Genomic DNA, 16,385 nt, shown 5'->3' on the forward strand with positions numbered 1-16,385 from the left:
CTCTGAACGATTCCGACATAAGAGAAATCGGTTTTGAGGATACAGTAGGAATGAGCGACCAGTGTACTGGTGTTTGAGTACTTGATTGAAGAAGGGTTATTGAACTCGAGGAGGGATACCGAAACCAAAAGGTTAGCATACCGAAAGGGAAACTATGAGGGGATAAGAAAATTCCTAACAGATATAGCATGGGAAACAGAGCTCAGGGGAAAGACGGCCCAAGATATGATGGATTACATCACGCAGAAGTGCAAGGACGCAGCAAACAAGTTTGTCCCAGTCCAAAAGGAAAACAGAGAAATGAAAATGAGAAACCCATGGTTTAATCAGAGATGTGGGCTAGCTAAGCAGCAAAGTAAAAGGGTGTGGAGAAACTACAGGAATAACAGGACTCTGGAGAGCAGAGAAAAATACCAGAATGCCAGGAATGAATATGTCAGGATGAGAAGAGAGGCAGAAAGACAATACGAAAATGACATCGCAAGCAAGGCAAGACTCAGCCTAAATTGTTGCATAGCCACATTAGGAGAAAAACAACAGTAAAGGAACAGGTTATGAGATTAAGGATAGGGGCGGAAGGATTCACTACAAATGACAAGGAAGTGTGTGAGGAATTGAATAAGAAATTCCAGGAGGTCTTCCCCTTAGAGCAAGGAGAAATTCCAGAGGTAAGTGAGGGAATAGCTAACCAGGAACCACTGGAAGAGTTTGAGATTACCAGTGGGGAAGTAAGGAAGTGTTTACTAGAGTTGGACGTGACGAAGGCTATAGGCCCAGATGGAATCTCCCCTTGGGTTCTAAAGGAAGGAGCAAGAGAACTGTGCCTACCACTCTCCATAGTGTATAACAAATCACTGGCAACAGGGGAACTGCCAGATATTTGGAAAGCAGCTAACGTAGTCCCGATATACAAGAAAGGAGATAGACAGGAGGCACTGAACTACAGGCCAGTGTCCCTAACCTGCATACCATGCAAGCTGATGGAGAAGATTGTGCGAAAAAACTAGTGGAGCATCTGGAGCGAAGGAACTTTGATACACAGCATCAACATGGGTTCAGGGATGGCAGGTCCTGCCTCACAGGGTTACTTGAATTCTACGACCAGGCAACAAAAATAAGGCAAGAAAGAGAAGGGTGGGCAGACTGCATATTTTTGGATTGTCAGAAAGCCTTTGATACAGTGCCACACAAGAAGCTAGTGCGAAAGTTGGAGATGCAGGCTGGAGTGAAAGGGAAGGTACTCCGGTGGATAGAGGAGTACCTAAGCAACAGGAGACAACGAGTCTGTGTGAGGGGTGAGGTCTCAGATTGGCGAGACGTCACAAGTGGAGTCCCGCAGGGGTCAGACCTTGGACCTATACTGTTTCTGGTATATGTAAATGATCTCCCAGAGGGTATAGATTCGTTCCTCTCAATGTTTGCCGACGATGCAAAAATTATGAGGAGGATTGAAACAGAGGATGATAGTAGGAGGCTACAAGATGACCTGGATAGACTGAGTGAATGGTCCAACAAATGGCTGTTGAAGTTCAACCCGAGTAAATGCAAAGTAATGAAACTAGGCAGTGGAAACAGGAGGCCAGGCACAGGATACAGAATAGGAGATGAAGTACTGAATGAAACAGACAGAGAGAAAGATCTAGGAGTTGATATCACACCAAACCTGTCTCCTGAAGCCCACATAAAGAGAATAACGTCTGCGGCATATGCGAGGCTGGCTAACATCAGAACGGCGTTCAGGAACCTGTGTAAGGATTCATTCAGAATCTTGTACACCACATATGTAAGACCAATCCTGGAGTATGCGGCCCCAGCATGGAGCCCGTACCTTGTCAAGCACAAGACGAAGCTGGAAAAAGTCCAAAGGTATGCTAGTAGACTAGTCCCAGAACTAAGAGGCATGAGTTATGAGGAAAGGCTGCGGGAAATGCACCTTACGACACTGGAAGACAGAAGAGTAAGGGGGGACATGATCACAACCTACAAAATCCTCAGGGGAATCGACCGGGTAAACAAGGATGAACTATTCAACACTGGTGGGACGCGAACAAGGGGACACAGGTGGAAGCTGAGTACCCAAATGAGCCACAGAGACGTTAGAAAGAACTTTACCCATACCCAGCAAACACAAAATGTTGTGGCAACCACCAATATTCTTTCAACAGGGTTGTGGGAAAGACAAGTTGCATGTGTTGTTCATCAGACACATGAGCAACCTTTAACTCAAGAATGGTAAAGATATTTCTTTATATAATATGGCAAATACTGTGTTTTCTAACACTGGTTTCACATTTATATATTAAATAAATATTTGGTTCATGTTTACATATTAAATTTATGTACATTACACATATAAATTGTGAATGCTGTGTCTTAGTTGTATGATAGGTATGCAAATCATTTACTTTTTAACATGATTTTGCTAAAAAAAAAATTATAACCCTATTTGATAAATTAAATATGAAATAATACTGTTTTCATGTTTAAAATTATATTTATGTACTTTATGTAGAATTCATTAACATAAATGAAAAATGTTGTTGGTGTATGAAGATGTATGAAGGACACACACAACATTTAATCTACCATTTTTATTTGAATAATAATAATTACAGTGCATTAAAATACCTCTTTATCACATGCATCTATATTATAGCAGATTTTACATTAAATATCATGGAAGTTCAAATGAGAGAGTACAACTAGGTAAGTACAACTACATGAGTGCAACTAGGAGAGTACATGTAGCTAGGTGAATACAACTTGGAGAGGACTTGGTGAGGACTGCTAGGTAAATACGAGTTGGTGAGAACAACAAGGAGAGTACATGTAGGTGAGTACAACTTGTTGAGCACTGCTAGGTGAATACAAGCAGGTGAGTACAACTATATGAGAAAAAACAGGGAAAGTACTTGTAGGTGAGTACAACTTGGTGAGCACAGCTAGGTGAATACAAACAGGTGAGTACAACTATATGAGAAAAACTGGGAAAGTACTTGTAGGTGAGTACAACTTGGTGAGCACTGCTAGGAGGATACAAGCAGGTGAGTACAACTATATGAGAAAAACTGGGAAAGTACTTGTAGGTGAGTACAACTTGGTGAGCACTGCTAGGAGGATACAAACAGGTGAGTACAACTATATGAGAAAAACAGAGAAAGTACTTGTAGGTGAGTACAACTTGCTGAGCACTGCTAGGAGGATACAACAAGGTGAATGTAACTACACGCGAACAAATAGGAGAGTACATGTAGGTGAGTTTAACTTGGTGAGTACTACTAGGTGAATACAAGTAGGTGAGTACAACTACATGAGCACAACTACTTGAGTACAACTAGGAGGGGAGTAATATTAGGGGAGGGCAATTAGGTGAGAAATGTTAGGTGAGTACAGATAGGGGAGTAGAGCTAGGTTTGTGCAGTGGTGATGGTGGTAGTTGTGGTTTATTGTAGTGGTATGGGTGGGTTAGTTGTGGAGGAGGAGGAGGAGGGTAGTGTTGTGAACAAGGAAGAAGAGGGTAGTGTTGTGTAGAAGTAAGAGGATGGAAGTGTTGTGGAGGAGGAAGAAGAGGGTAGTGATGTGGAGGAGGAAGAGAAGGATATTGTTGTGGAGGAGGAAGAGGTGGATAGTGTTGTGAGAAAAAAGAGGAGGGAAGTGTTGAGGAGGTGGAAAAGAAGGGTAGTGTTGTGGAGAATGAAGAGGAGGGTAGTTTAAGGATATTTTCTTAAAGACTGTGCTAAATTATAGCACAGTAGAACTCTGTTTTAGTGTTTGCAGGTTATAGTTGTGTGTGTGTAAACTAAAGTCTTTGAAAATGTAATAAGTTATTACGAAATGCGTTCAAGTGTCACATCAGACTAGAAATAAAAATGAATTTTGAAGAATTGATTTTTCAATTACCATCGACAGTGAAAAGAAACATAAGAAATATTGAGAAATTCGTGTTAGATTTATTAATCTTACTTTTTCGGTCATATTTAATAATATATATATATATATATATATATATATATATATATATATATATATATATATATATATATATATATATATATATATATATATATAATCTTTGGACAACACCCACCAGTGGGACTCGAACACAGAAAGCACAACTACCTTCCAGTAACTGCCATAACTAGTACGCTTTAACCCACTACACCATCAGACCCTACAAAAGAAGTAGAGACTTCGAGATATATATACATCTCAAATATCTCCACTTCCCGAGGGCACCAGACAAGTGTGAGGTTAGTCTTCGTTTTTCGTCAAGCCACTGTCAATGTGAGAGAACTCGTGTCCAGCTATAAGCCTATACTTGCATAAACCACAAGTGAAGATTAACAATCTTTGGACAACACCCACCAGTGGGACTCGAACCCAGAAAGCACAACTACCTTCCAGTAACTGCCATAACTAGTACGCTTTAACCCACTACACCATCAGACCCTACAAAAGAAGTAGAGACTTCGAGATATATATACATCTCAAATATCTCCACTTCCCGAGGGCACCAGACAAGTGTGAGGTTAGTCTGCGTTTTTCGTCAAGCCACTGTCAATGTGAGAGAACTCGTGTCCAGCTATAAGCCTATACTTGCATAAACCACAAGTGAAGATTAACAATCTTTGGACAACACCCACCAGTGGGACTCGAACCCAGAAAGCACAACTACCTTCCAGTAGCTGCCATAACTAGTACGCTTTAACCCACTACACCATCAGACCCTACAAAAGAAGTAGAGACTTCGAGATATATATACATCTCAAATAACTCCACTTCCCGAGGGCACCAGACAAGTGTGAGGTTAGTCTGCGTTTTTCGTCAAGCCACTGTCAATGTGAGAGAACTCGTGTCCAGCTATAAGCCTATACTTGCATAAACTACAAGTGAAGATTAACAATCTTTGGACAACACCCACCAGTGGGACTCGAACCCAGAAAGCACAACTACCTTCCAGTAGCTGCCATAACTAGTACGCTTTAACCCACTACACCATCAGACCCTACAAAAGAAGTAGAGACTTCGAGATATATATACATCTCAAATATCTCCACTTCCCGAGGGCACCAGACAAGTGTGAGGTTAGTCTGCGTTTTTTGTCAAGCCACTGTCAATGTGAGAGAACTCGTGTCCAGCTATAAGCCTATACTTGCATAAACCACAAGTGAAGATTAACAATCTTTGGACAACACCCACCAGTGGGACTCGAACCCAGAAAGCACAACTACCTTCCAGTAGCTGCCATAACTAGTACGCTTTAACCCACTACACCATCAGACCCTACAAAAGAAGTAGAGACTTCGAGATATATATACATCTCAAATATCTCCACTTCCCGAGGGCACCAGACAAGTGTGAGGTTAGTCTGCGTTTTTCGTCAAGCCACTGTCAATGTGAGAGAACTCGTGTCCAGCTATAAGCCTATACTTGCGTAAACCACAAGTGAAGATTAACAATCTTTGGACAACACCCACCAGTGGGACTCGAACCCAGAAAGCACAACTACCTTCCAGTAACTGCCATAACTAGTACGCTTTAACCCACTACACCATCAGACCCTACAAAAGAAGTAGAGACTTCGAGATATATATACATCTCAAATATCTCCACTTCCCGAGGGCACCAGACAAGTGTGAGGTTAGTCTTCGTTTTTCGTCAAGCCACTGTCAATGTGAGAGAACTCGTGTCCAGCTATAAGCCTATACTTGCATAAACCACAAGTGAAGATTAACAATCTTTGGACAACACCCACCAGTGGGACTCGAACCCAGAAAGCACAACTACCTTCCAGTAACTGCCATAACTAGTACGCTTTAACCCACTACACCATCAGACCCTACAAAAGAAGTAGAGACTTCGAGATATATATACATCTCAAATATCTCCACTTCCCGAGGGCACCAGACAAGTGTGAGGTTAGTCTGCGTTTTTCGTCAAGCCACTGTCAATGTGAGAGAACTCGTGTCCAGCTATAAGCCTATACTTGCATAAACCACAAGTGAAGATTAACAATCTTTGGACAACACCCACCAGTGGGACTCGAACCCAGAAAGCACAACTACCTTCCAGTAGCTGCCATAACTAGTACGCTTTAACCCACTACACCATCATACCCTACAAAAGAAGTAGAGACTTCGAGATATATATACATCTCAAATAACTCCACTTCCCGAGGGCACCAGACAAGTGTGAGGTTAGTCTGCGTTTTTCGTCAAGCCACTGTCAATGTGAGAGAACTCGTGTCCAGCTATAAGCCTATACTTGCATAAACTACAAGTGAAGATTAACAATCTTTGGACAACACCCACCAGTGGGACTCGAACCCAGAAAGCACAACTACCTTCCAGTAGCTGCCATAACTAGTACGCTTTAACCCACTACACCATCAGACCCTACAAAAGAAGTAGAGACTTCGAGATATATATACATCTCAAATATCTCCACTTCCCGAGGGCACCAGACAAGTGTGAGGTTAGTCTGCGTTTTTTGTCAAGCCACTGTCAATGTGAGAGAACTCGTGTCCAGCTATAAGCCTATACTTGCATAAACCACAAGTGAAGATTAACAATCTTTGGACAACACCCACCAGTGGGACTCGAACCCAGAAAGCACAACTACCTTCCAGTAGCTGCCATAACTAGTACGCTTTAACCCACTACACCATCAGACCCTACAAAAGAAGTAGAGACTTCGAGATATATATACATCTCAAATATCTCCACTTCCCGAGGGCACCAGACAAGTGTGAGGTTAGTCTGCGTTTTTCGTCAAGCCACTGTCAATGTGAGAGAACTCGTGTCCAGCTATAAGCCTATACTTGCGTAAACCACAAGTGAAGATTAACAATCTTTGGACAACACCCACCAGTGGGACTCGAACCCAGAAAGCACAACTACCTTCCAGTAGCTGCCATAACTAGTACGCTTTAACCCACTACACCATCAGACCCTACAAAAGAAGTAGAGACTTCGAGATATATATACATCTCAAATATCTCCACTTCCCGAGGGCACCAGACAAGTGTGAGGTTAGTCTGCGTTTTTCGTCAAGCCACTGTCAATGTGAGAGAACTCGTGTCCAGCTATAAGCCTATACTTGCATAAACCACAAGTGAAGATTAACAATCTTTGGACAACACCCACCAGTGGGACTCGAACCCAGAAAGCACAACTACCTTCCAGTAGCTGCCATAACTAGTACGCTTTAACCTACTACACCATCAGACCCTACAAAAGAAGTAGAGACTTCGAGATATATATACATCTGAAATATCTCCACTTCCCAAGGGCACCAGACAAGTGTGAGGTTAGTCTGCGTTTTTCGTCAAGCCACTGTCAATGTGAGAGAACTCGTGTCCAGCTATAAGCCTATACTTGCATAAACCACAAGTGAAGATTAACAATCTTTGGACAACACCCACCAGTGGGACTCGAAACCAGAAAGCACAACTACCTTCCAGTAGCTGCCATAACTAGTACGCTTTAACCCACTACACCATCAGACCCTACAAAAGAAGTAGAGACTTCGAGATATATATACATCTCAAATATCTCCACTTCCCGAGGGCACCAGACAAGTGTGAGGTTAGTCTGCGTTTTTCGTCAAGCCACTGTCAATGTGAGAGAACTCGTGTCCAGCTATAAGCCTATACTTGCATAAACTACAAGTGAAGATTAACAATCTTTGGACAACACCCACCAGTGGGACTCGAACCCAGAAAGCACAACTACCTTCCAGTAGCTGCCATAACTAGTACGCTTTAACCCACTACACCATCAGACCCTACAAAAGAAGTAGAGACTTCGAGATATATATACATCTCAAATATCTCCACTTCCCGAGGGCACCAGACAAGTGTGAGGTTAGTCTGCGTTTTTCGTCAAGCCACTGTCAATGTGAGAGAACTCGTGTCCAGCTATAAGCCTATACTTGCATAAACCACAAGTGAAGATTAACAATCTTTGGACAACACCCACCAGTGGGACTCGAACCCAGAAAGCACAACTACCTTCCAGTAGCTGCCATAACTAGTACGCTTTAACCCACAACACCACCAGACCCTACAAAAGAAGTAGAGACTTCGAGATATATATACATCTCAAATATCTCCACTTCCCGAGGGCACCAGACAAGTGTGAGGTTAGTCTGCGTTTTTCGTCAAGCCACTGTCAATGTGAGAGAACTCGTGTCCAGCTATAAGCCTATACTTGCATAAACCACAAGTGAAGATTAACAATCTTTGGACAACACCCACCAGTGGAACTCGAACCCAGAAAGCACAACTACCTTCCAGTAGCTGCCATAACTAGTACGCTTTAACCCACTACACCATCAGACCCTACAAAAGAAGTAGAGACTTCGAGATATATATACATCTCAAATATCTCCACTTCCCGAGGGCACCAGACAAGTGTGAGGTTAGTCTGCATTTTTCGTTAAGCCACTGTCAATGTGAGAGAACTCGTGTCCAGCTATAAGCCTATACTTGCATAAACCACAAGTGAAGATTAACAATCTTTGGACAACACCCACCAGTGGGACTCGAACCCAGAAAGCACAACTACCTTCCAGTAGCTGCCATAACTAGTACGCTTTAACCCACTACACCATTAGACCCTACAAAAGAAGTAGAGACTTCGAGATATATATACATCTCAAATATCTCCACTTCCCGAGGGCACCAGACAAGTGTGAGGTTAGTCTGCGTTTTTCGTCAAGCCACTGTCAATGTGAGAGAACTCGTGTCCAGCTATAAGCCTATACTTGCATGAACCACAAGTGAAGATTAACAATCTTTGGACAACACCCACCAGTGGGACTCGAACCCAGAAAGCACAACTTCCTTCCAGTAGCTGCCATAACTAGTACGCTTTAACCCACTACACCATCGGACCCTACAAAAGAAGTAGAGACTTCGAGATATATATACATCTCAAATAACTCCACTTCCCGAGGGCACCAGACAAGTGTGAGGTTAGTCTGCATTTTTCGTCAAGCCACTGTCAATGTGAGAGAACTCGTGTCCAGCTATAAGCCTATACTTGCATAAACTACAAGTGAAGATTAACAATCTTTGGACAACACCCACCAGTGGGACTCGAACCCAGAAAGCACAACTACCTTCCAGTAGCTGCCATTACTAGTACGCTTTAACCCACTACACCATCAGACCCTACAAAAGAAGTAGAGACTTCGAGATATATATACATCTCAAATATCTCCACTTCCCGAGGGCACCATACAAGTGTGAGGTTAGTCCGCGTTTTTCGTCAAGCCACTGTCAATGTGAGAGAACTCGTGTCCAGCTATAAGCCTATACTTGCGTAAACCACAAGTGAAGATTAACAATCTTTGGACAACACCCACCAGTGGGACTCGAACCCAGAAAGCACAACTACCTTCCAGTAGCTGCCATAACTAGTACGCTTTAACCCACTACACCATCAGACCCTACAAAAGAAGTAGAGACTTCGAGATATATATACATCTCAAATATCTCCACTTCCCGAGGGCACCAGACAAGTGTGAGTTTAGTCTGCGTTTTTCGTCAAGCCACTGTCAATGTGAGAGAACTCGTGTCCAGCTATAAGCCTATACTTGCATAAACCACAAGTGAAGATTAACAATCTTTGGACAACACCCACCAGTGGGACTCGAACCCAGAAAGCACAACTACCTTCCAGTAGCTGCCATAACTAGTACGCTTTAACCTACTACACCATCAGACCCTACAAAAGAAGTAGAGACTTCGAGATATATATACATCTCAAATATCTCCACTTCCCGAGGGCACCAGACAAGTGTGAGGTTAGTCTGCGTTTTTCGTCAAGCCACTGTCAATGTGAGAGAACTCGTGTCCAGCTATAAGCCTATACTTGCATAAACCACAAGTGAAGATTAACAATCTTTGGACAACACCCACCAGTGGAACTCGAACCCAGAAAGCACAACTACCTTCCAGTAGCTGCCATAACTAGTACGCTTTAACCCACTACACCATCAGACCCTACAAAAGAAGTAGAGACTTCGAGATATATATACATCTCAAATATCTCCACTTCCCGAGGGCACCAGACAAGTGTGAGGTTAGTCTGCGTTTTTCGTCAAGCCACTGTCAATGTGAGAGAACTCGTGTCCAGCTAAAAGCCTATACTTGCATAAACCACAAGTGAAGATTAACAATCTTTGGACAACACCCACCAGTGGGACTCGAACCCAGAAAGCACAACTACCTTCCAGTAGCTGCCATAACTAGTACGCTTTAACCCACTACACCATCAGACCCTACAAAAGAAGTAGAGACTTCGAGATATATATACATCTCAAATATCTCCACTTCCCGAGGGCACCAGACAAGTGTGAGGTTAGTCTGCGTTTTTCGTCAAGCCACTGTCAATGTGAGAGAACTCGTGTCCAGCTATAAGCCTATACTTGCATAAACCACAAGTGAAGATTAACAATCTTTGGACAACACCCACCAGTGAGACTCGAACCCAGAAAGCACAACTACCTTCCAGTAGCTGCCATAACTAGTACGCTTTAACCCACTACACCATCAGACCCTACAAAAGAAGTAGAGACTTCGAGATATATATACATCTCAAATATCTCCACTTCCCGAGGGCACCAGACAAGTGTGAGGTTAGTCTGCGTTTTTCGTCAAGCCACTGTCAATGTGAGAGAACTCGTGTCCAGCTATAAGCCTATACTTGCATGAACCACAAGTGAAGATTAACAATCTTTGGACAACACCCACCAGTGGGACTCGAACCCAGAAAGCACAACTTCCTTCCAGTAGCTGCCATAACTAGTACGCTTTAACCCACTACACCATCAGACCCTACAAAAGAAGTAGAGACTTCGAGATATATATACATCTCAAATATCTCCACTTCCCGAGGGCACCAGACAAGTGTGAGGTTAGTCTGCGTTTTTCGTCAAGCCACTGTCAATGTGAGAGAACTCGTGTCCAGCTATAAGCCTATACTTGCATAAACCACAAGTGAAGATTAACAATCTTTGGACAACACCCACCAGTGGGACTCGAACCCAGAAAGCACAACTACCTTCCAGTAGCTGCCATAACTAGTACGCTTTAACCCACTACACCATCAGACCCTACAAAAGAAGTAGAGACTTCGAGATATATATACATCTCAAATAACTCCACTTCCCGAGGGCACCAGACAAGTGTGATGTTAGTCTGCGTTTTTCGTCAAGCGACTGTCAATGTGAGAGAACTCGTGTCCAGCTATAAGCCTATACTTGCATAAACTACAAGTGAAGATTAACAATCTTTGGACAACACCCACCAGTGGGACTCGAACCCAGAAAGCACAACTACCTTCCAGTAGCTGCCATAACTAGTACGCTTTAACCCACTACACCATCAGACCCTACAAAAGAAGTAGAGACTTCGAGATATATATACATCTCAAATATCTCCACTTCCCGAGGGCACCAGACAAGTGTGAGGTTAGTCTGCGTTTTTCGTCAAGCCACTGTCAATGTGAGAGAACTCGTGTCCAGCTATAAGCCTATACTTGCATAAACCACAAGTGAAGATTAACAATCTTTGGACAACACCCACCAGTGGGACTCGAACCCAGAAAGCACAACTACCTTCCAGTAGCTGCCATAACTAGTACGCTTTAACCCACTACACCATCAAACCCTACAAAAGAAGTAGAGACTTCGAGATATATATACATCTCAAATATCTCCACTTCCCGAGGGCACCAGACAAGTGTGAGGTTAGTCTGCGTTTTTCGTCAAGCCACTGTCAATGTGAGAGAACTCGTGTCCAGCTATAAGCCTATACTTGCATAAACCACAAGTGAAGATTAACAATCTTTGGACAACACCCACCAGTGGGACTCGAACCCAGAAAGCACAACTACCTTCCAGTAGCTGCCATAACTAGTACGCTTTAACCCACTACACCATCAGACCCTACAAAAGAAGTAGAGACTTCGATATATATATACATCTCAAATATCTCCACTTCCCGAGGGCACCAGACAAGTGTGAGGTTAGTCTTCGTTTTTCGTCAAGCCACTGTCAATGTGAGAGAACTCGTGTCCAGCTATAAGCCTATACTTGCATAAACCACAAGTGAAGATTAACAATCTTTGGACAACACCCACCAGTGGGACTCGAACCCAGAAAGCACAACTACCTTCCAGTAGCTGCCATAACTAGTACGCTTTAACCCACTACACCATCAGACCCTACAAAAGAAGTAGAGACTTCGAGATATATATACATCTCAAATATCTCCACTTCCCGAGGGCACCAGACAAGTGTGAGGTTAGTCTGCGTTTTTCGTCAAGCCACTGTCAATGTGAGAGAACTTGTGTCCAGCTATAAGCCTATACTTGCATAAACCACAAGTGAAGATTAACAATCTTTGGACAACACCCACCAGTGGGACTCGAACCCAGAAAGCACAACTACCTTCCAGTAACTGCCATAACTAGTACGCTTTAACCCACTACACCATCAGACCCTACAAAAGAAGTAGAGACTTCGAGATATATATACATCTCAAATATCTCCACTTCCCGAGGGCACCAGACAAGTGTGAGGTTAGTCTGCGTTTTTCGTCAAGCCACTGTCAATGTGAGAGAACTCGTGTCCAGCTATAAGCCTATACTTGCATAAACCACAAGTGAAGATTAACAATCTTTGGACAACACCCACCAGTGGGACTCGAACCCAGAAAGCACAACTACCTTCCAGTAGCTGCCATAACTAGTACGCTTTAACCCACTACACCATCAGACCCTACAAAAGAAGTAGAGACTTCGAGATATATATACATCTCAAATAACTCCACTTCCCGAGGGCACCAGACAAGTGTGAGGTTAGTCTGCGTTTTTCGTCAAGCCACTGTCAATGTGAGAGAACTCGTGTCCAGCTATAAGCCTATACTTGCATAAACTACAAGTGAAGATTAACAATCTTTGGACAACACCCACCAGTGGGACTCGAACCCAGAAAGCACAACTACCTTCCAGTAGCTGCCATAACTAGTACGCTTTAACCCACTACACCATCAGACCCTACAAAAGAAGTAGAGACTTCGAGATATATATACATCTCAAATATCTCCACTTCCCGAGGGCACCAGACAAGTGTGAGGTTAGTCTGCGTTTTTTGTCAAGCCACTGTCAATGTGAGAGAACTCGTGTCCAGCTATAAGCCTATACTTGCATAAACCACAAGTGAAGATTAACAATCTTTGGACAACACCCACCAGTGGGACTCGAACCCAGAAAGCACAACTACCTTCCAGTAGCTGCCATAACTAGTACGCTTTAACCCACTACACCATCAGACCCTACAAAAGAAGTAGAGACTTCGAGATATATATACATCTCAAATATCTCCACTTCCCGAGGGCACCAGACAAGTGTGAGGTTAGTCTGCGTTTTTCGTCAAGCCACTGTCAATGTGAGAGAACTCGTGTTCAGCTATAAGCCTATACTTGCATAAACCACAAGTGAAGATTAACAATCTTTGGACAACACCCACCAGTGGGACTCGAACCCAGAAAGCACAACTACCTTCCAGTAGCTGCCATAACTAGTACGCTTTAACCCACTACACCATCAGACCCTACAAAAGAAGTAGAGACTTCGAGATATATATACATCTCAAATATCTCCACTTCCCGAGGGCACCAGACAAGTGTGAGGTTAGTCTGCGTTTTTCGTCAAGCCACTGTCAATGTGAGAGAACTCGTGTCCAGCTATAAGCCTATACTTGCATAAACCACAAGTGAAGATTAACAATCTTTGGACAACACCCACCAGTGGGACTCGAACCCAGAAAGCACAACTACCTTCCAGTAGCTGCCATAACTAGTACGCTTTAACCCACTACACCATCAGACCCTACAAAAGAAGTAGAGACTTCGAGATATATATACATCTCAAATATCTCCACTTCCCGAGGGCACCAGACAAGTGTGAGGTTAGTCTGCGTTTTTCGTCAAGCCACTGTCAATGTGAGAGAACTCGTGTCCAGCTATAAGCCTATACTTGCGTAAACCACAAGTGAAGATTAACAATCTTTGGACAACACCCACCAGTGGGACTCGAACCCAGAAAGCACAACTACCTTCCAGTAGCTGCCATAACTAGTACCCTTTAACCCACTACACCATCAAACCCTACAAAAGAAGTAGAGACTTCGAGATATATATACATCTCAAATAACTCCACTTCCCGAGGGCACCAGACAAGTGTGAGGTTAGTCTGCATTTTTCGTCAAGCCACTGTCAATGTGAGAGAACTCGTGTCCAGCTATAAGCCTATACTTGCATAAACTACAAGTGAAGATTAACAATCTTTGGACAACACCCACCAGTGGGACTCGAACCCAGAAAGCACAACTACCTTCCAGTAGCTGCCATAACTAGTACGCTTTAACCCACTACACCATCAGACCCTACAAAAGAAGTAGAGACTTCGAGATATATATACATCTCAAATATCTCCACTTCCCGAGGGCACCAGACAAGTGTGAGGTTAGTCTGCGTTTTTCGTCAAGCCACTGTCAATGTGAGAGAACTCGTGTCCAGCTATAAGCCTATACTTGCATAAACCACAAGTGAAGATTAACAATCTTTGGACAACACCCACCAGTGGGACTCGAACCCAGAAAGCACAACTACCTTCCAGTAGCTGCCATAACTAGTACGCTTTAACCCACTACACCATCAGACCCTACAAAAGAAGTAGAGACTTCGAGATATATATACATCTCAAATATCTCCACTTCCCGAGGGCACCAGACAAGTGTGAGGTTAGTCTGCGTTTTTCGTCAAGCCACTGTCAATGTGAGAGAACTCGTGTCCAGCTATAAGCCTATACTTGCGTAAACCACAAGTGAAGATTAACAATCTTTGGACAACACCCACCAGTGGGACTCGAACCCAGAAAGCACAACTACCTTCCAGTAGCTGCCATAACTAGTACGCTTTAACCCACTACACCATCAAACCCTACAAAAGAAGTAGAGACTTCGAGATATATATACATCTCAAATATCTCCACTTCCCGAGGGCACCAGACAAGTGTGAGGTTAGTCTGCGTTTTTCGTCAAGCCACTGTCAATGTGAGAGAACTCGTGTCCAGCTATAAGCCTATACTTGCATAAACCACAAGTGAAGATTAACAATCTTTGGACAACACCCACCAGTGGGACTCGAACCCAGAAAGCACAACTACCTTCCAGTAGCTGCCATAACTAGTACGCTTTAACCTACTACACCATCAGACCCTACAAAAGAAGTAGAGACTTCGAGATATATATACATCTGAAATATCTCCACTTCCCAAGGGCACCAGACAAGTGTGAGGTTAGTCTGCGTTTTTCGTCAAGCCACTGTCAATGTGAGAGAACTCGTGTCCAGCTATAAGCCTATACTTGCATAAACCACAAGTGAAGATTAACAATCTTTGGACAACACCCACCAGTGGGACTCGAACCCAGAAAGCACAACTACCTTCCAGTAGCTGCCATAACTAGTACGCTTTAACCCACTACACCATCAGACCCTACAAAAGAAGTAGAGACTTCGAGATATATATACATCTCAAATATCTCCACTTCCCGAGGGCACCAGACAAGTGTGAGGTTAGTCTGCGTTTTTCGTCAAGCCACTGTCAATGTGAGAGAACTCGTGTCCAGCTATAAGCCTATACTTGCATAAACCACAAGTGAAGATTAACAATCTTTGGACAACACCCACCAGTGGGACTCGAACCCAGAAAGCACAACTACCTTCCAGTAGCTGCCATAACTAGTACGCTTTAACCCACTACACCATCAGACCCTACAAAAGAAGTAGAGACTTCGAGATATATATACATCTCAAATATCTCCACTTCCCGAGGGCACCAGACAAGTGTGAGGTTAGTCTGCGTTTTTCGTCAAGCCACTGTCAATGTGAGAGAACTCGTGTCCAGCTATAAGCCTATACTTGCATAAACCACAAGTGAAGATTAACAATCTTTGGACAACACCCACCAGTGAGACTCGAACCCAGAAAGCACAACTACCTTCCAGTAGCTGCCATAACTAGTACGCTTTAACCCACAACACCATCAGACCCTACAAAAGAAGTAGAGACTTCGAGATATATATACATCTCAAATATCTCCACTTCCCGAGGGCACCAGACAAGTGTGAGGTTAGTCTGCGTTTTTCGTCAAGCCACTGTCAATGTGAGAGAACTCGTGTCCAGCTATAAGCCTATACTTGCATAAACCACAAGTGAAGATTAACAATCTTTGGACAACACCCACCAGTGGAACTCGAACCCAGAAAGCACAACTACCTTCCAGTAGCTGCCATAACTAGTACGCTTTAAC

Source organism: Procambarus clarkii, chromosome 7, assembly GCF_040958095.1.
Source record: "Procambarus clarkii isolate CNS0578487 chromosome 7, FALCON_Pclarkii_2.0, whole genome shotgun sequence".
NCBI lineage: Eukaryota > Metazoa > Arthropoda > Malacostraca > Decapoda > Cambaridae > Procambarus > Procambarus clarkii.